We start from the raw sequence: 20,668 nt of genomic DNA on the forward strand, positions 1-20,668 counted from the left end.
AGGTTTGTTACCTTTTGTTGTATATATTCTCATGGGTAGGCTGGGGCCCTGTCCCACCAATCTTTACTACTCTTAGAGGCTTGCAGACTAGTGTGTGGGGTTTATAGCTACGTTATGGCCATGCTGACCTATGTTGTTGGTTTGCTGAAGCTTGTGAGCTGTGTGATGTATTGTACTGATATTTACCTGTTTTTTAGTATTGGTATAGATATCATGGTGGCCTCGACGGCCCAATCAGGACTTCTGTGCTAGTTGGATATTTCTTTATATGAACTCTTGGGAGTAGCTGGTTCTTTTGTAGATCTATTGACAGGGGCCTTTCCGGCCGAGGGATTAGTTTGAAGCCGAGATATACTTGTTTGTTTTCTTAACTGCATGTGACTGCCATGCGCTAGTAGCAAATGGTTCAGCAGGGTCGGCTCAGGCCTGAGTTTTGGCTTCAGGAGTTAGTTGCGCCCCTTAAGTTTGGGGCATGACAAACTTGGTATCAGAGCAACGTCGTATCCTAGGGAGTCTGCAAGCCATGTCTAGTAGAGTCTTGTTTATAAATGTGTTGTGCACCACATTCAATAAGCAAGAAGCTGCCGGGCATGTTAGAATGACTATCTTTCTTTTGCTCACCTCGTGCTATAGAGCGGTGTCATAAGGGTTGAGGTTTCTGGCTTATAATTGATACTTGTATGCAAATAGAAATGACTGACACTAGACAGACCACAACTAGCTAGGGGCTAGATACAACTGCAAGTGAGGGTACCGACAAAGTACCACAAGTGGAGGTGGCCCATTGTGAGACCCGGGGGGAGACATCTTCTCAGCCCCATATAGCTTCTCCACAGCTTCAGGAGCCTCCGAGGGCTACAGGACTTCCGGCTCCACCAGCAGTACCACCTCTAGTTCCTCCTATTCCATCTGATCAGGATTTCAAGAGTGCAGTATATATGTTAGCACAGTTCATCAGCTTCATAGGATCTTCAGAGTCATTCATGCCTCAGCGACTGAGTCAGTTGAGTTAGCAGCATTTCGATTGCGTGATGTTCAGTATTGTGGTATGAAAGTTGGGAGAGATCTAGGGAAAAAGATACATCTCTACCCACTTGGGATAGCTATCCAGAAGCTTTCATAGATCACTATTTGCCACGAGAGATTAGGGATGGCCGGGTGGACCAGTTTCTGAACCTCCGACAGGGTGGCATGAGTGTTCGAGAGTACGGGCTGAGATTTGATTCATTGGCTAGATATGCACCAGCATTTGTTGATACGATGCATGACAGGGTGCGTAGATTTGTGGGAGGGCTTGACTCAGACTATATCGAGGCTTGTTCTACCGCTGCACTAAATGATAATATGGATATCTCGCGGATTCAGGCCTTCGCACAGGGCATAAAGGATCGAGAGAGAGAGACAGAAGAGGGCTAGGCCCACTGGTTCACAGGGAGATTTTCAATGTGGTCCCAGACCCCGATATTTTATTAGGCCACCTGGACCTCCGCCACAGCAGTTCAGGGTAGTAGATTTTATAGTCAGGGACAGTCAGGCCTAGGTGAGGGCTCACGAGCATCAGACTCTCATCAGTAGAGAGGCTTAGGCCAGGCTAGGACAGCACCGCCGCGTTGCGCAACTTGTGGTAGGTTGCATTTCGAGAGGTGTAAACAGGGTTCCACAGGTTGTTATTCTTGTGGACAGGAGGGGCATGTGTGGAGAAACTGCCCGACCATAGGTCAGGGTGGTATAGGTCAGTCGACCAGGTCAATAGTAGGTTCCTCTTCATCAGCACAGTCTACAGGGCGTGGACCCCAGACTTCAGCAGGTAGAGGTAGAGGCAGAGGCAGAGAAGGAGCATCTAGTTCTAGTAGTGGCCAGAATCGTACATATTCACTAGCCGGCCGACATGACTCAGAGTCATCACCAGAGGTTATGACAGGTACATTGATTGTTTGCTCCCATTGTGTTTATGCTTTGATAGATCCTGGATCTACTCTGTCTTATGTGACTCCATTTATTGCGGGGAAGTTATGTATAGTAGCAGAGTCATTAGATCGACCATTTATTGTATCTACCCCTGTTGGTGAGTCTATTGTTGCCAAGAGAGTCTATCGAGGTTGCACGGTAGAAGTTATAGACCGTCAGACCTCTGTAGATCTCGTAGAGTTAGAGATGGTCGATTTCGACGTCATTATGGGTATGGACTGGTTAGCGACTTTTTATGCTAATGTTGAGTGTCGAACAAAGATTGTTAGATTCCACTTTCCAGGAAAGGCAGTTCGGGAATGGAAAGGCGTTACAGCAACGCCAAAAGGTAGGTTTATTTCCTATCTTAAGGCGAGGAGGATGATTACTAAGGGTTGTATTTATCATCTTGTTCGTGTTCATAATATAGATGCAGAACCACCGACACTTCTGTCTATTTCGGTAGTTAATGAGTTTCTAGATGTATTTCCAGACGAACTTCCTGATATCCCTCCAGAACGAGAAATTGATTTTGCTATCGATATGCTACCAGATACACAACCCATATCTATCCCTCCTTATAAAATGGCTCCTGCTGAACTAAAAGAGCTGAAGGGTCAGCTGAAAGACTTGTTGGATAAAGGCTTTATCAGACCTAGTGCTTCACCATGGGGTGCACCAGTGTTATTCGTGAGGAAGAAAGATGGCTCACTAAGAATGTGTATCGATTATCGACAGCTGAATAAGGCGACTATAAAGAATAAGTATCCCCTTCCGAGGATCGATGACTTGTTTGATCAGTTACAAGGTGCTGAGTGCTTCTCGAAGATTGATTTAAGATCAGGTTACCACCAGATACGAGTTCGGGAGAAAGACATTCCAAAGACAGCTTTTAGAACTAGATATGGACACTTTGAGTTCTTGGTGATGTCTTTTGGATTAACTAATGCCCCAACAGTGTTCATGGACCTGATGAATACTATATTCAGGCCGTATTTAGACTTGTTTGTGATTGTATTTATTGATGATATTTTGGTGTATTCACGTTCAAAAGCTGAGCATGCAAATCATCTGCGAGCAGTCCTTTAGGTTCTTCGAGATTAAGAACTTTATGCAAAGTTTTCTAAGTGTGAGTTCTGGTTGAACTCTGTCGCTTTCTTAGGCCATATTGTATCAGATGCAGGTATTGCGGTTGATACACAAAAGATTGAGGCCGTAAAAACTTGGCCCAGACCTATGACTCCAACTGAGGTTCGTAGTTTCTTGGGGTTAGCTGGGTACTACAGAAGGTTTGTAGAGGGGTTTTCTTCACTTTCAGCACCATTAACGAAGCTGACTCAAAAAGTAGCTAAGTTCCAGTGGACTGAGGCTTGCGAGCATAGTTTCCAGGAGCTAAAGGACAGGTTGACATCAGCACCAGTTCTAGCATTGCCAGAGGGCTCAGAAGGCTATGCGGTGTACTGTGATGCTTCTGGGGTTGGGTTGGGATGTGTTTTAATGCAACATGGTAAGGTTATCGCATATGCTTCAAGACAGTTGAGGAAACATGAGAAGAACTATCCGACCCATGATTTAGAGTTAGCTGCAGTTGTGCATGCATTAAAGATCTGGAGACACTATTTGTATGGTGTTCATGTTGACATCTTCACAGATCATAAAAGTCTTCAATATATATTTAGACAGAAGGAGTTAAATTTGCGACAACGTCGATAGCTTGAGTTACTGAAAGACTACGACGTGGATATTTTATATCATCCAGGAAAGGCAAATGTGGTAGCCGATGCCCTCAGTCGAAGATCTATGGGTAGTTTATCCCATTTAGGTGTTGAGAAGCGGGAGCTAGTGCGAGAGCTGCATCAGTTAGCTAGCTTGGGAGTCAGATTGTTAGAGGCAGAAGATAATGGGGTAACAATTCAGGACACAGCCGTATCATCTCTAGTTGTAGAAGTAAAGTCACGGCAACAAGAGTATCCTAGCTTAGAGCAGCTTAGAGCCAAGGCTCAGGATCCACAGTCTTTAGCATTTGATATAGCAGAAGATGGAGTCCTCAGATATAGCGGTCGATTGTGTGTTCCGAATGTCGCAGGGCTTCGACATCGAATTATGGAAGAGGCACATCATTCCCGTTATTCTATTCACCCTGGTTCGACGAAGATGTACCATGATATTAAGGAGATCTATTCGTGGCACGGGATGAATAAGGACGTTGCTGAATTTGTGGCACAGTGTCCTAATTACCAACAGGTGAAGGTTGAGCACCAAAAGCCCGCTGGGCTAGTTCAGGAGATAGTCATTCCTTTGTGGAAGTGGGAAGCAATTAATATGGATTTTATTACAGGGTTACCTCAATCGCGTCGCAAGTTTGACTCTATTTGGGTAATTGTTGATAGACTAACAAAATCAGCCCACTTCTTACCAGTCAAGGCTACTTTTTCGGCCGAAAACTATGCAGGGCTCTATATTAGAGAGATTGTTAGGCTACACAGTGTCCCAGTATCTATTATCTCTGATAGAGGAGCACAATTTACCGCCAATTTCTGGAAGTCCTTCCAGAAAGGATTAGGGACACAAGTTAATCTTAGTACCGCCTTTCACCCTCAGATAGATGGCCAGGCTGAGCGAACAATTTTGACACTTGAAGATATGTTACGGGCATGCGCGCTAGACTTCAAGGGAAGTTGGGATGACCACTTGCCTCTTATTGAGTTTGCATACAATAATAGTTATCATTCTAGCATCGGGATAGCACCTTATGAGGCTTTGTATGGGAGAAAATGTAGATCCCCCATTGGATGGTTTGAGGTAGGTGAGTCAGGGTTGATTGGACCCGATTTAGTCCAGCAGACAGTGGAGAAAGTTAAGCTCATTCGGGAGAGGTTGCAACAGCTCAAAGCCGACAAAAGTCATACTCAGATGTACGACGAAGAGACTTAGAGTTTTGTGTCGATGATTGGGTATTCTTAAAAGTCTCGCCTATGAAGGGTGTTATGCGATTTGGCAAAAAGGGAAAGCTTAGTCCAAGATTCATTGGGCCATACCAGATCCTTCGGAGGGTAGGACGTGTGGCTTATGAGTTAGAATTGCCTTCAGGGCTAAAATCTGTTCATCCAGTTTTCCATGTATCAATGTTACGGAAGTGTGTAGGAGACCCTTCTCGGGTTGTCCCAATTGAGGATGTTCAGATCACAGAGGAGTTGTCCTATGAGGAGACTCCAGTTGCTATATTAGATCGGCAGGTCCGTAAATTGAGGACCAAAGAGGTGGCTTCGGTTAAAGTATTGTGGAGGAATAAAAATAGAGAAGAGGTGACCTGGGAAGCTGAGGATGGCATGAGATCCAAATATCCTCACTTGTTTCATACCTCAGGGTGATGTCATATCAATTTATATTAGGGCAGTAAGGTAAGATACCTATATGTATATATATATATAAATATATACTATTGCTTATTATTATTGTGGTTGTCGTTCTATGTTTGCTCCCACTGTTGTGGTGGAGCTATAACACTTAGCTATTTATGTTGTCATGTGAGACGCCTAGGTTAGAAATTTTGCATTACAGGTTCCTGGATAGTGACATTTACAAGGGATAAACTGCCTAAATTCTGGCAAGTCCTAAGGACTGAACAGTGTGCCTCAGATTTTTCATTCGAGGACGAATGTTTCTAAGGGGGGAGGAATGTAACAACCCGACTTTTCAAAACGTCGAAATTAACTCGTATCTTCGTGGAAAGACAAGGAGGGTGAGTAATAAATTAAGAATGATGTGGTATGTCCTATTTTAAGTGTTCAAGTGTTGCATCTAAAGTTTTGAAGTTAGGTAAGTGGAAAAATAAAAGTTGGCGGAAGTTATCGTAAGTTCCTTCTTAAAGATTTCTCTGAAATTTGGGTCAAATGTCTTGGAGGTTTTATGCCAATCTATAAAGATTTATGGGGCCCACAAACTATCGAATCGAAGGTCTACGAGTCTAGTTTCCAACGCATCAAACCGTTCAATCATACGACTTCAGAATAGAGAGATATTCGCATTTTCGTGGGACTGCGCAAGCAGGCACGTGAGGTGGGGCCCCAGGTCGGTGGAAAGTTGTATATATCTTCTTCTTCGAGTTTTTTCTTCATTTTAAGCTAAATATACAGAGAAAACATAGAAACCCATTTTAGGTTCAAGTGAAATATAGATTTTCTCGACGTAAGTCCTTGACGAAAGTTGTTCTACGCGTTGGGCTCATCATCGTGGTATAATTTGTTTTATCGATTGCATGACATATCACATTTTAGTGTTGGGACAGCAGGGGTTTGAGTATATTTGAAGGTTTTGAGGTGAATTACGAACCTAAGATCGAGTATCGAGGGAGTTATGAGTTAAAGTCTTTAGGCCACGTGAATTTAGCGAAAAATGTATGTTAAGGCTATTCTCTTCCTATGGCATGTTTCCTTAAAGCTTAGGAGCAATGTAATTGAGTTGTTATCATTGTTATAATCATAGCTATTATTGTTGATTGTTGGCTGCTCGAGTGCGTATAATCCTCTCTTATCGAGATTCTTATTCAGTAGTAACATTCTTATGTTGGACACGACTTAGAGGCTATTTGTATAGGTTGCCTATAACTAAATTGCTCACTTTTAGCCGTTGGATTGTTATTGTTGCCTTTGGGCTATTGTTGTTAGCTGCAGGAATGTGATCTATGCCTAGTAGGGTTATGTTCTGCCTACAGGGCTATATGGATGCCAAAAAGGGCTATGAGTTGCCTACGGGGCTATATTGATGCCTAGAAGGGCTATGAGTTGCCTACGGGGCTATATTGATAACTAGAAGGGCTATGAGTTGCCTACGAGGCTATATTGATGCCTAGAAGGGCTATGAGTTGCCTACAGGGATATATATTGACGCCTAAGAAGGTTATGTGCTTCATATAGGGCCATGTTGTTGCTTAAGAGGGCTATGAGTTGTCTATAAGATATGTTGATGCCTAAGAGGGCTATGTGACTGTCTGCGGGGCTAGGGGACTACCGATAGGGGTATATAGGCTGATTGGCACCTTTCGGGCTTATGGGGGCCTGAGTAGGTGGTCTTGTGTGTTGTTTGTACCTACCGAGCTTATGGGGGCTTGGTTAGGTTGTTGTTTTATTATTTTTGATAAATTTAGATTTAGAAGCAGGTCAGTACAATTATCGTATCCTTAATTTATTTATCAGATTATTCCAGTAAATCAGGATACCTCATCATAGTTTATTGCCTTTCATACTCTGTACATTATTTTGTACTGACGCCCCATTGCCTTGGGGGCGCTGCATTCATGCATGCAGGTCCTGACAAATGACCGAGTAGACCTCCATATCAGCAGGATTGACTTTTATCCGATTGGTCAGCCTCTTTCCTCCGGAGCTGCCAGAGTTGGGAGGTTTGTTACCTTTTGTTGTATATATTCTCATGGGTAGGCTGGGGCCCTGTCCCACCAATCTTTACTACTCTTAGAGGCTTGCAGACTAGTGTGTGGGGTTTATAGCTACGTTATGGCCATGCTGACCTATGTTGTTGGTTTGCTGAAGCTTGTGAGCTGTGTGATGTATTGAATTGATATTTACCTGTTTTTTTAGTTTTGGTATAGATATCATGGTGGCCTCGACGGCCCAATCAGGACTTCTGTGCTAGTTGGATATTTCTTTATATGAACTCTTGGGAGTAGCTGGTTCTTTTGTAGATCTGTTGACAGGGCCTTGCCGACCGAGGGCTTAGTTTCAAGCCGAGATATACTTGTTTGTTTTCTTAATTGCATGTGACTGCCATGCGCTAGTAGCAAATGGTTCAGCAGGGTCGGCTCGGGCCTGAGTTTTGGCTTCAGGAGTCAGTTGCGCCCCTTGAGTTTGGGGCGTGACAGATAGCCTAATTTGAGGTTTATCTTAGAAAATCAAACCTCAATAAACCTCTCATTTTAATACCTGTTTTTGGTGACTCAAGGTTTTATGCATCCAGGATTGTCATGGTTACGTGGAGGACTAATTGGAAGATGTTGAGGGCATGTCGTTTGAGGTGAAATTGCCATTTAGTTGTTGGCTTAACTTTTTTGTTGCCTTTAAATTGCGATAATTTGCATGTGATGATTGTTTGATTTTCGAGCCCTGAATTGTGTTTCATTTGGGAACACAAGTCAAGGTATTATTTTAGACATTTTGACAGAGTCAATTCTAGTTATTCCTATGTAGGTCCCACGATTCATGTTTAACTCCAAAATTGGTCTTTATCTATTTTATATGTTTTGGTGTTGAAATGACCATATTAATGTTGTGAACAAATTTTTGATAGTGTGGCAGCGTTCTGAGGCTGTACAAAAAGGAATAGCTCCCGCATTGTCATTCGAAGCGTGTGCAGTCGGCCTAAAGGTAGGCTCGACTTTCCTTCTCTTATATTAAGCTAGATTGTGTAAATTCTTGTTGATTTGAGTTAATTTTGGGTAAGTACCTAGTTGTTCCTATTTTCTTTCTTAGATACTATGTTTTAGGCTTCATTGGCTCTTACATGTATAGTAACATGCTAGTCAGGGATTATGTGTTTATTTATATCTTGTGAGTTGACTTGTATGTTGTTGTTATGGTATAATTGAGCATTATTAGCCTCAATCTAGGATTAAATTAGTGTTTGCCTTAGACATGTGATTCTTGCCACGTATAGACCTTATTTCTTCTCCAACATTATTCAGATAGTTTAGCTCCTTGTAGACAAGAGTAGCAAACTTGAGTTTGATAGTATGAGCCTTAGTTTAGGCGATGATGTAGCTTCGTCGATCTTCTATTCACTCTCTCTATTTCTGAAACGGCATTGCAATTTTGGAGGTTCTGTACCTCGTTGGGTGACTTAGGATTGCAGTGATTCAGGCTTGGAGCCTTGTTTTTATTTCTTGTAACTAGATATCTTTCCACGGTGGTACTTTTGATTGATTGTGATGAGATCCTCTCTGAAATAGACACTCCCCTAGGTTAACTTTTTCTAGCTAGGCGGTTGACGCCTTTGGGAGTTTACTAGTTTGTTGGACGACTTTTATTTTTTATATTTACGCCCCTCGGTTACTCTTGCTAGTTGGGCAGTGGGCGCCAATGTACTGTGAACTTACAGTATTTTTGATGCATTAAACTTAGAGTTTTGCATGAGTCTTAGACATTTTGTTAGTAAATGTGATGGTATTTTGATCTGATTTTGTAGAACTAGGTTTTGGAGCAGTTGGTATTGTAAGTGTTGAAGCAGCGGGATTTTGGTGACAAAAGACCTCACCTACGAGCCATAGTTCCTTCGACCAGTTGTAGGTGGAAGGCGTGGGTTGAATTTATGAGAAATGGAGCTAAGTGTTGAATTACGAAGGTTGCTGATGAGCCATAAGTTCTGCTATGAGTAGTAGGAAAATTTAGAAATAAAAAACTCCAGTCCATTTATGACGATTGAACAAGACGGGCTGTACTTAGACCTACAATCCGTATGTTATACCCGTCGATGGAACCCATTGGAAAATTGACTAATTGCTCATTGACTGAGGCACCTACGAGTTGTCGTCTCTATGACGAGCCGTAGATGGCCAACCGTAGGTGACATTGCCCATGACCGGATTTCCTTAGTATTAATTTTCCTACTTGGTTTGGGTCCTTTTTTTTTATAAATATTAATTGTAAATTTCGTTTTTGGGTTGTTAGACATTTTGACATACTTTATTTTAGCTTTGGGAATTATATTGCAAACACTTTTGGCATTTAATTCTTGAAGTTTGGTTTATGAAATTGCATTTGTTCTTCAATTCACGATTCCGAATTTCATCTATTCTAATTGTAAGTTTATGATTTATATTATTAATCCTAATATGAATTGTGATAACTCAAGCATGAATAACTAAATCCACAACTAGGGTTGTGGGAACCATGAGTAATTAACAATGTAAAACTAATAACTAAGGGGTCGTTTGGTAGAGTGTATTAGGATAATGCAGAATATGATGCATTAGTAATGCTTGCATTATTTCTTATACATTGTTTGGTTTGATGTATTGGAAATTGCAAGCCTTGTATAAAGTCTATTAAAAAAATATTTGTTTACAAAAATACCCTCACTCTTTTATTTTGTACACTTTCTTTTGCAACAAGGTTCTTTAATAAAACAATCACAATAGAATTCTTTGCTAAAATGTCATTAGCTCTTCTTTTCCCCAAAAATAAATTAAATAGTTTTTAGTATTACTTTAAAATATTTTTGAGGAAAGCTGGCAAGAAAAAAAAACCTCACTTCTATTGTTATTTTTGATGCGTGCACCACATATTGGCATTGATAGAACCCAGAGATAAAATTTTCTATGATATTTATAAATTACGGATTTGAATCACAAAATCAATAACTTATGATAATAATTTTACTCATCACACTCTAAGATTGGAAGTATATCAAAAGTGTAATAAAAATAAATTGAAACTCATAATTACACTTCAAGATAATCATTTAACATTGATAATTCAAGTCATTTGAATACCTCATCATTTAACCCCCACTGTGCCTCAAAGTCTACCACCAGCAAACTAGTTATTTCAAGTTCTCAATATTCATTTTTGATCAACTCATTCCTTAAAAGCAATAATATTTTATTATTATTATTTTTTTCCAGAAGCAATATATGTGTGTTGCCTGTATTTTGCCCCTTCATACCCCCCTTTTGTCAATTGTGTTTTGATTTTGAAGAACATAGTGGAGCAACAATATTTTTTAAATTTTCAAAACTATTTTATCAAAAAAAAAAAGTTCTTCGTATAAAAAATCTTAACAATTGCGATAAACTATTACTGCATTTTACAAAGATTACGTTTCGAGAATAGCATTAGCTTACGGTGGAAAAGTATTGAAAAATGTTTTGATAAGGTTCAGAGGGTAGTTTTGTCATTAGATAATCTAATGCAAGTGTTAAAATCATGTGTATTACTAATACCTAGAAATCCATGGTATTAGTAATACACTCCTTAATACACAATAGAGTATAACTAATACATAGCATGAAAAAATGCACCAAACAAGGTATAACTAATACACAAAGTTAATGCATGCATTATTTTTTCTAATACACTCTATCAAACGACCTCTAAGTATTTCTAAAATAGTGTTTATGCATGTATTGTTAATCTCTTCGTTTTGAATGTTTAGCGATGCGCAACGTTAGAACTCACCTCATTCCTACTTGCCTGACTAAGAAAGTAATGAATGAGAAAGAGATTAAACAACTAAGATTTAGCGTGATAATCTACTATCTAATAGCATAACCGAAATAATTTACGGCTAGTTTGGGGTCAAGGGTAAGGGTTAGTAAAGCATACACTTGTAGAACGATCAAGTTGTGTGAAGAAATTCCCTACTTGGACGACCAATAACTTAGGAGATACCTAACTTATAAACTTTGCATGTTAAACACTAGGAAGGAGTTACTATTATTAGGATTACTGCATTAAGAACTTGTGAGGTACACATGTACCCTACTTTCATATCATATTGATATTAAAAACTGTGAATTCTGCTTACTTGTTACTTGTTACTACAAATCAATCAACAATTACTTTGTTTACAAATCCCTCCTTTTCCGGAAGAAATTTGACTAAACGTACAATCAACTATAAATAAGCCTAAGTCTAGACCATATTCCTCGTGAGATGGATCCTAACCTCAATTAGATTCTTTATTTGACAACGACTGCTTATACTTCTTTAGGGATGTGTAATTTCGGACAAAAATCCAAGTGGTTAATTACTTGTCCAAATTAGAGGAAGACTCTATGTTGAAGCTAGCTGATGGAATTGAGATAGATAATGCGTTCCCAGACGAACAATGAAAAGAAAAGTGTCACTACATTCCTGAAAAGAGTATTTTCTCCAGATTTGGTACACCAAGGGAGATTATTAGTGATAGAGGTTCCCTCTTTTGTAATAGGTTGTTCAAGACAGTGCTTGACAAGTATGGTGTTCGTCAGAGCGTAGCAACTCCGTATCATCCATAGTCTAGTGGGCAAGTGGAAGTATCAAATAGAGAGATTAAGCAGATCCTTGCAAAGATTATGAATGCGAACATATGTGACTAGTCAAGAAAGCTTGATGATGCTCTATGGGCCCATCACACTGCATTCAAGAATCCCATAGGTATGTCTCCCTTCCAAATTTTTTTGGGAAGTCTTGTCACCTGCCTGTAGAGTTAGAGCACAAAGTGATGTGGGCACTCAAGTAGCTGAATTTAGATTGGGATGCCATATCAAGTCAAAGATTGAATGTGTTGAACGAGCTCCATGAGTTTTGCCTAAAAGCATATGAAATTTCAGCCTTGTATAAGGAGAAGATGAAGAGGTATCATGATCAAAAGATTCACAAGTGTGAATTTGTTCCCGTTGATTTGGTACTTCTTTTCAATTCAAGGTTGCCCTTTTTCCCTGGCAAACCCAAGTCTAAGTGGACGGGGCCATTCAAAATGGTATAAGTGTTTTCACACGAAGCGGTTGAACTTGAGAATGAGGAATGAACGAGATTCAAGGTGAATAATTAAAGGATCAAAGTCTATTTAGGTCAACCGGAAGAGGTCAAAGAGGTGATCGAATAATGGGATCTTAATGAAGTCTGAGTAATCAAGGGATCTACATCGTGTCACGACGTTAAATCAAGTGCTACTTGGGAGGCAACCCAAAATGTAAAATCTAGCCAATTTTATGATTTTTTTAGTGATTTTTATGCTTTTGAAGGATTGTCTATTGAGTTTTATGTTATATTGAGTCCTAGTATTGGCTAGATTAGGCTAGTATAGGGTCCGTGTTCAAAAAGAGTCAAGAAAATGTAAAAAGGAAGTCGTAGTGTTTGTTATACGTGTGCAAGAAAGCAAGGCAGATCTGGAAAAAAAATTGTAGGTGCGAAATGTCTAATGTTCCCATAGACGAGCTGTCGTTCAATCGACGGACCGCAAATGACATCCGTAGATCCCATACATAATTTTGAATTTTACTAAGTGTAGAGGTTAACGACGACACCCATCAATGGACAATAGTTTTAACTACGACCGTAGACGGGAAATCATATATCCAAACAGTGATTTTGATTCGACCCAACCCGCAACATTAATAAATAATAATTTCCATTTTTAAAATTGTTCCCTATTTCCCTCTTTCCCCAACCGTTACAAACTCCTAAATTCAGTAAATCTTCCACATTCTCACCCCTTCACTTCCATTTCCAACCCCTCAATCTCCCAAACTCCATTATATATTCCTCTTCTCCCCCATTTCTTCCACCCTTTTTCTTTTCTCTCATTTTTCCCCAAATATTATTCTTCTAAAATCAAAAGTCACAGGTATGGATTCTACCAAGATGGTTGTCAAAGGATTAAAGAACACACTCACACAACTTTGTACTTCTCTTGAAAGGTATTGATTTTGAACCTAAACTATTCAATTTGTAGTTGAAATCAAAAGTTGTTATTTGACCTTGGGTATAAATTCTTTGTTGAAATTGATACAAATAGTTATAAATACCCTTGGGATGATAGTACTGTGAGTTTTGTTGAGTTTTGATGTAAACATGTGGGTAATTGACTTCTAGTTGTGTTCTTGACTTAAGTTTTTTGATTTGATTGTCTGTCTCATATTTAATTTCTTGACTAAAGCCCTAGGAATGATAGAATAACATGAATATATGTTGAAATGCATGTTCTAGAAATGATTTGGTAGTTCAAATGATAATAATGTGATGTTGGATGAAAATTGAGAAGTGAACTGACACAGTAGTGACTGACGACCTCAACATACGGCTCGTAAGGCAACCTACAGACCGTAGGTCAGGTTTCATTCGTTAGAAGCACAAATTAGTAGCCTAAATTGTGAACGGCGATTTGGATTACAGTCTGTTGTTCCATCGATGGACCGTTTTGGTGAATCGTCACTCCAACTTCTGGGACCTAAAATGTGACCTCCTTACTTACTGTTGGGTCCTACGGTCCGTAGGTTCTTCTACGACCTGTAATAATCAACCGTAGATCCATAAAAGAGAATTTTTTTCTAAAATATTTTTAGTTTTGTAGTTTATTTTTCTTCTTTTTATTGTTTTGTTTTATATAGGTTGAGTACTAACAAGTCTTCCATAAGTATTATGGCACCAAAGAAACTACACACTTACCATGGGTCCAATCAGGTTTACTTTAGTTTTACTTCTGGTACGCTCATGTGCTTTCTTTAAATTTCACTTGGAACTTTGTTTGTGTAAAGATTCTATCTTTTCATATTGTCTTTACCTTTCTTGCTTTGTAGGCCTATGATGCCTTCTAAGTACCCTTTTTTTGGTACTCATGCTACACTTTTCATTTGTTTCATGATGCAGGTCTAGTATAAGTAATCAACTGTTATCATTTGGTCCAGCAATAACTTTTAGATCGAAGGCGAGGGTGAGCACATGGAATCTTGGACTTGTCTATCTCCTATTGTATATTGTATAGCTAGCCTTTTGTATTTTGAGACAAGCTTTGTTTTGGGTCCAATTTTGGGACTTGTACTCTTTTGTTAGAACAACTTTGTACTTGTGACTTCTAAATTCATGGAGGGATCTTTTTCTATATAGTTTTGGCTTGCTTACTATAATGACCCTCCAGATCATTTATGTGTGTATGCCTTTTGTTAGTTGTTTTAGAGTTCCTATAGCAACGCCAAGTCATTTATGACTTGTCGGGATTGAGAGTTCAGTCACCTAGTCGTTTGTTTGGTTTTTATGCGAATTTTGGTGTTTTGGAGCTTTTGAACCTTGAATGGTCATTTTTTATGAAAAGTTCAGGAAGCTGATCTCATAATCTATTTCTAACGATTCCATCAGCTCTGGTAGGGTTATTTTAGTCTAGTAGCATGGTCGGCATGACTCCTAAGGTTTTAGTGTGAGTTTGTGTGATTAAGCATTTTAACTTTTAAATTAAGGTCTAAGTTTGAATTTAGTCAACGTTCTGGGAAAACATGCTCGGATGAGAATTTTGTTAGTGCAGTTAGTTCTGAAATATTGAGTTTGGTCTATAACGACCCTTTGCGTGGATCCGGAGTCTTCTGGGAAAATTTTGAGTCTACAAATAGATTTGGACTTAAAATGTAGTTAATGTGGGACCCACTCCTATCGAGACGACCTCGTATGGAAGTTTTTATTGCTCCATTGAGTCTGTAACTTTGAATTTGATTGTATTGCATATCTCGTTTGCATGCATAGGGTTACGAACGAATTTGGAACACCTCATCGGAGATTCAAACTTGCCAAAAACTAGCAGATGTGCATCATATGGGGTAGGTCCTAATTACCCTTCGCATTCAGGAGCCTCTTGTCTGTGTTTGTGGGGCCTTGGTCACATTTACGAAAGCCTATCCTTTTAGAGCTTCACGACCATGAGGCCTCTGGCCGCGATCGTGATGAGGATCTGACCATCTTTGATTGTCCTTGGTCATTGTGAACACGAGGCCTGGCCTTTGTGATCGCGATAGTCATCACTTTAGTGGGACACGATTGCGATCCTTCCTCCCATTATCATGATGAGTTATTTCATCTGGTCTTTTAAATAAAGACCAGACCCGGCCAGCTCAATGTGATTATATTCTAAATGTTATTTCATCTCGTTTTGGCTCGAAATTAGGTGATTCAAAGTCATGTGCATTCATAATTGTCGAGGCTTTGTACGCGGGTGTTCAGAAGTAGTTGGTGAACATCTATTTGAGGTGAATTTGTATTTTAGTTTGCTACCATGGCTTTATGTGCTCTTTTTAGAACTATGAATTGTTGCATGCTTATTGTTTTCATAGTTCTGGTTCCCACATTGTGTCCCATTTTGGAATGCAAATTGAAGGTACTGTCGGACCTTTTGATAGGGTCAATTTCGGAAATTTTAGTACGGGTCCCACAATTCCCATTTGACTCTGAAATTGGTCAATTTCCATTCTATGTGTTTTTGGTGTACAAATAATCGTATTAACATTGTGATTCAATATTTGATAGTGTGGTAGCACATGCTATTTGGAAGGGAAAAGTTTTGGCAATGTGATTTGGAGCGCGCGCGGTTGGCCTTAAGGTATGCTACGACTTCCTTTCTATTAGATTGAGTTTGAATGTGTGAATGCAGGTTGATTAAAATGAATTGGGGGTGGGTACATAGTTGTTCTTATTTTCCCTTTCTTAGATGCCATATTTAGGCTCGACTAGCCATATTTTTTGTTGTAGTACCATGCTAGTTGGGGATAGTGTGTTATTCCATGTCGTTGTGACTCGATTGTTTGTTGTTGTATTGGTTTTCGAGCATGTTTGGCCTTAGATTAAGGTTAGACTAGTGCTATCCTTAGACTTGCGATCTTTGTGGCATGTTAGTCTTATTTCTTCTCTGAGACCTGTTCGAACAGTCTAGATCCTTATAGATTGGATAACCATACTTGAGTCTAATAGAATGAGCCTTAGTTTAGGCGTGACACAACTTTATTGATATTCTATTCTCCCTCCCTATTTTCTACGGTTGTGATGCGTTACTTGAGGTACTGTGATTTTGTGGGCGATTAGGACTGGAGTGTTTTAGGTGTAGGGCCTTCTTGTGATTCCTTGTGACTGGACATCGTTCTATGGTGGATTGGTATTGATTGTTGAGGTCCTCTTCGAAGTCGACATGCCCCCGGGTCACTCTTGCTCGCTGGGTAACTTACGCCTATGGGAGTGGACTGGCTGGTTGGGCGACCTTGATATATTTGAGATCCTCTTTAGAGTCGACATGTCATCGGGTCACATATGCTAGTTTGGTGTCTTACACTCCTGGAAATGGACTGGCTGGCTAGATGACCTAGATTGATATGTCACTCTTACTAGTTGGGCTGGGAGTTGACTAGCTATCAGAGCAGCCTATTGTTTGGTATTTGTGGTTACTTGGGATGGGAGTCCGACTTTCACTTCTTGTGTTCGGATTCATGGAACTTCTCTCTGGTAGACTTAGCTATTATGTGCACATGTTGGGCTTGTGAGGGTCCGTTCGGGTTTTATTTAAATTTGTGCACGAGTGTACCTTCTGGGCTAATAGGGTCTAGTAAGGTTTAGTTTAGTTGTACTTAGATTTACTTTTGGTATTCTCGTGTGCTTTTCTTTAAATTTTTCTTTGACCTCTGTTTGTGTCTAGATTCTATCTTTTTATATTTTTTACCTTTACTACTTAGTCCTAGTACCAGTGAATGTTTGTTACATCATTAGATTTTTGGGATCAGAGACGAGGGTGAGCACTTTACGTCATGAATCAACCTGTCTCCTTTTATACCTATTTAGCTAGTATTTTGTTTTTGGAGACATCTTTGTTTCATTCCACTTTTCGGACTTGTATGTTCATTTTAGACAGCTTTGTACTCGTGAATTCCAAGTTCTGGGAGGGATCTTTTTAATATAGTTTTTGGTTCGCTTCCACTTTTGTTTTTTATGTTGTTATAGTGTGATTTCTGCTTATTTCTACCCTTATACTCATTACTTGCGTCTAGTGTTGCAGATTGGCTTACCTATTGTGGGTTATAGTAGGTGTCATCATGACTCGAGGAATCAGGTTGTAACACTTCCGCTATTGTCTTGTTCTGTTGTTTAAATTATTGCTCAAAATTCTTTTTCTTAAACTTTGCTCAACAATCATTTTCTAAAACATATCTTGTTGTGAGACTATGCTCGCTCAAATCTTTTTTTCTTAAATCATATGCTGAATTTTTTTTCTAAACCATATCTTTCAAATCATGAGAAAGTTCTCTAGAACATACATAACTTGTTTTGGTACTCATGACACACTCTGCATTCTTTTCGTGATGGAGGTCCTAGTACTAGCTACCGTTGGTGACTATTAGTGCCATTAGCAGCCTTTTGGGATCGGAGACGAGGTTAAGCACATGGCTTCTTGGATTAGCTTGTCTCCTTCAGTACTTATTTGGCTTGTCTTTTGTTTTAGGATACAAATTTGTTTTGGTCAAATTTTGAGACTTGTATTTTCAATTCAGACAGCTCTATACGCGTGACTTCCAGGTTCTGGGATGGATTTTTTGTATATACTTTTTGGTTTGCTTCCACTTATGTTTGTTCTATTGTTATAGTGTGATTTCTTCTTATTTCTACTTTCATACTAATTGCTTGTCGTCCTGGGTTACGGATTGGCTTACCTACTGGTGGATTATAAAGGTGATATCATGACTCAAGGAGTCGAATTGTGACATGGTGGTATTAGAGCCTCAGGTTCGTCGGTCTCACTTGTACAGGGATAATACCTAATAGAGTCCTATGGATCGGTGCGGAGACGTCCGTATCCTATTTTAGGGAGGCGACATGATGTATTTAGAATTTTTCCCTCATTTTTATTGCTTTCATGTAGTGTGTTTTATTGGCTTCTTGAAATCTCACTTGTTTCACTATTTTCAGCATATGGCTCGTACGTGCCACACAGCGGCTTAGGGTAGGGGTCGACCTCCCTTATCGTCTATGGGTGCACCAGCAGCCCCAACTAGACAGAGAGAGATCTGGAGCTAGCAGCGGACCCTCCATCAGTACGAGTTCTAGCTTAGTAGGTGGGGTCGGGGCCAACCCAGCCGCTATCCAGACCAGTTATGGCCCCGGAGCTTCAGGCAACCATTACATCGTGCTTGGGGGTGTGCAGCAGGTCCCAGCTTATGCTACAGCCTCAGTATCACCAAGCTAGCAGGGCAGTCTGTAGTAGACGCACCTCGGGACTAGGTACCACTTGGGGGTTCCCAGCCCGTGACTGCAGCCAAAGTTATGCCTCTAAAGAAGCAAAAGATGCTCAGATTGTTTCTCATACTTCAACCTCCGAGGTATTCTGGGGAAGTAGGTAAGAATGCCCATGAGTTTCTAACTACTTGTCGAAAGTGGCTTCTTACATCGGATGAGGAGTCGACTTCATCGCGAATTAGCTAAATCGGCCAGCTTTCGGTGAAGATTAAGGCTTTTCGTGATTAGGCTAGTCCCACTTTGGTTACTGAAACTCGGAGCTTCATCAGATTGGAAGGCTACTATCGACAGTTTATGGAGGGCTTCTCCACTATTGCGGCACTTCTCACCCGATTAACTCATCTCGATATTCCTTTTGAGTGGTTCGAGGAGCGTAAATTGAGCTTTTGGAAGATCATAGAGTTGTTGACTATTGCTCCCTTATTGAATTTTCCACTTGAGGGTGAGGGCTTCACGATATATAATGACGCATCCAACGTTGGTTTGGGTTGTATATTTGTGCAGTGTGGTGGGGTCACTGATTATCCGTAAAGGTAGCTTAAGTTGTATGATTTCAACTACCCTACTCAAGACTTAGAGTTGGCAGTGGTAGTTTTTGCGCTTTAGATCTGGAGGCATTACCCGTATAGAGTTCGTTGCAAAATCTACACTGATCACAAGAGTCTTCAACACATTATGAGTCAGATGAACCTTAATTCGAGGCAACATCTTTGGATTGAGCTTCTGAATGACTATGACTTCTCAATTCTTTACCATCTGAGCAAGGCAAATGTGGTAGAGAACACCTTGAGCCGGAATGCGGTGAGTATGGTTGTTTTAGTGTTAAGAAATAACCGGTTTTTCAAAATCGATTCAACTTTAAGAAAAAATAATTTTAAAAGGAGTCGCCAGTTAATTTTTTTAATGGAAAACGCTCAAAAATAACCCTAAACTATCGAAAATAGCTCATATTTATCCTTAAACTATATTTCGGCTCAATATACCCTTCCCGTCAAACTATTGGGTCAAAAGTACCCTTCTTATTAACAGAAGTTGTTAAATGCCATGTGGATGCCACATAAGCGCCAACAAGGGTTCCACTGCCACGTAGACTAATAAAATTTCCCCTAATTTTCCCCTCATTTCTCCATTTCCCTTGAAAACGATTTCATCCATTTCCCCTCATTTCTCCATTTCCCATAGAAATGATTGAAGTAAAGAAAATATTAAAAGTCATGCAACCAATAATCAACCATTGAAGTTCTTGATCTCGAGTCAGGTGTTTAGTAAGGGCATTTGTTGTATGAACCAGTGGTAAGAATTTATATGGTCAAAAAGGAATACCAGAATAGCTTCTGATAATGGCATGTTCCATTGTCAACAAGATAATTGAACTCAACAGCATAGCTTAGGGGAACTCCAAGGGAAATGGAGAAATTAGGGAAAAATTAGGGGAAATGGATGAAATCGTTTCTAAGGGAAATGGAGAAATGAGGGGAAAATTAGGGGAAATTTTATTAGTCTACGTGGCAGTGGAACCCTATTGGTGCTTATGTGGCATGAAATGTGGCATCCACATGGCATTTAACAACTTCCGTTAATAAGAAGGGTAATTTTAACCCAATAGTTTGACGGGAAGGGTATGTTTGAGCCGAAATATAGTTTAAGGGTAAATATGAGTTATTTCCAATAGTTTAAGGGTATTTCTTACCCTTTTCCATTGTTTAAAAGAAATTAAGAAAACTTTAATTGTAAAGATTTTAACAAAATTATGCCTAAAAATTAGAAAAAGGGGCTCGAGGTTCTTATTTACATCAAGAAGATTTTTAAGGCATTTGGAGTATCCACTAACACGTGATTATCCTACGACTTGAAAAACATTTATTTGACTAATTTGGAAATATGCTTAAAAAAATAATAATATACTTTAAAACCATTTGAAAAGTAATTAAACTTTAACACTTGAAACAATTTTAAAAAGAAAACTCGAT

At 39.6% G+C, this 20,668-nt stretch overlaps 1 pseudogene; it reads left to right on the forward strand.

The window, feature by feature from the left end:
* Window positions 1–18,648, forward strand: part of LOC125809286 (putative late blight resistance protein homolog R1B-16) — a 31,322-nt pseudogene extending 12,674 nt beyond the window's left edge.
* Window positions 18,649–20,668: the final 2,020 nt, after the last annotated feature.

Source organism: Solanum verrucosum, unplaced genomic scaffold, assembly GCF_900185275.1.
Source record: "Solanum verrucosum unplaced genomic scaffold, falcon-dt-bn FXZP01000062.1, whole genome shotgun sequence".
NCBI classification, from domain to species: domain Eukaryota; kingdom Viridiplantae; phylum Streptophyta; class Magnoliopsida; order Solanales; family Solanaceae; genus Solanum; species Solanum verrucosum.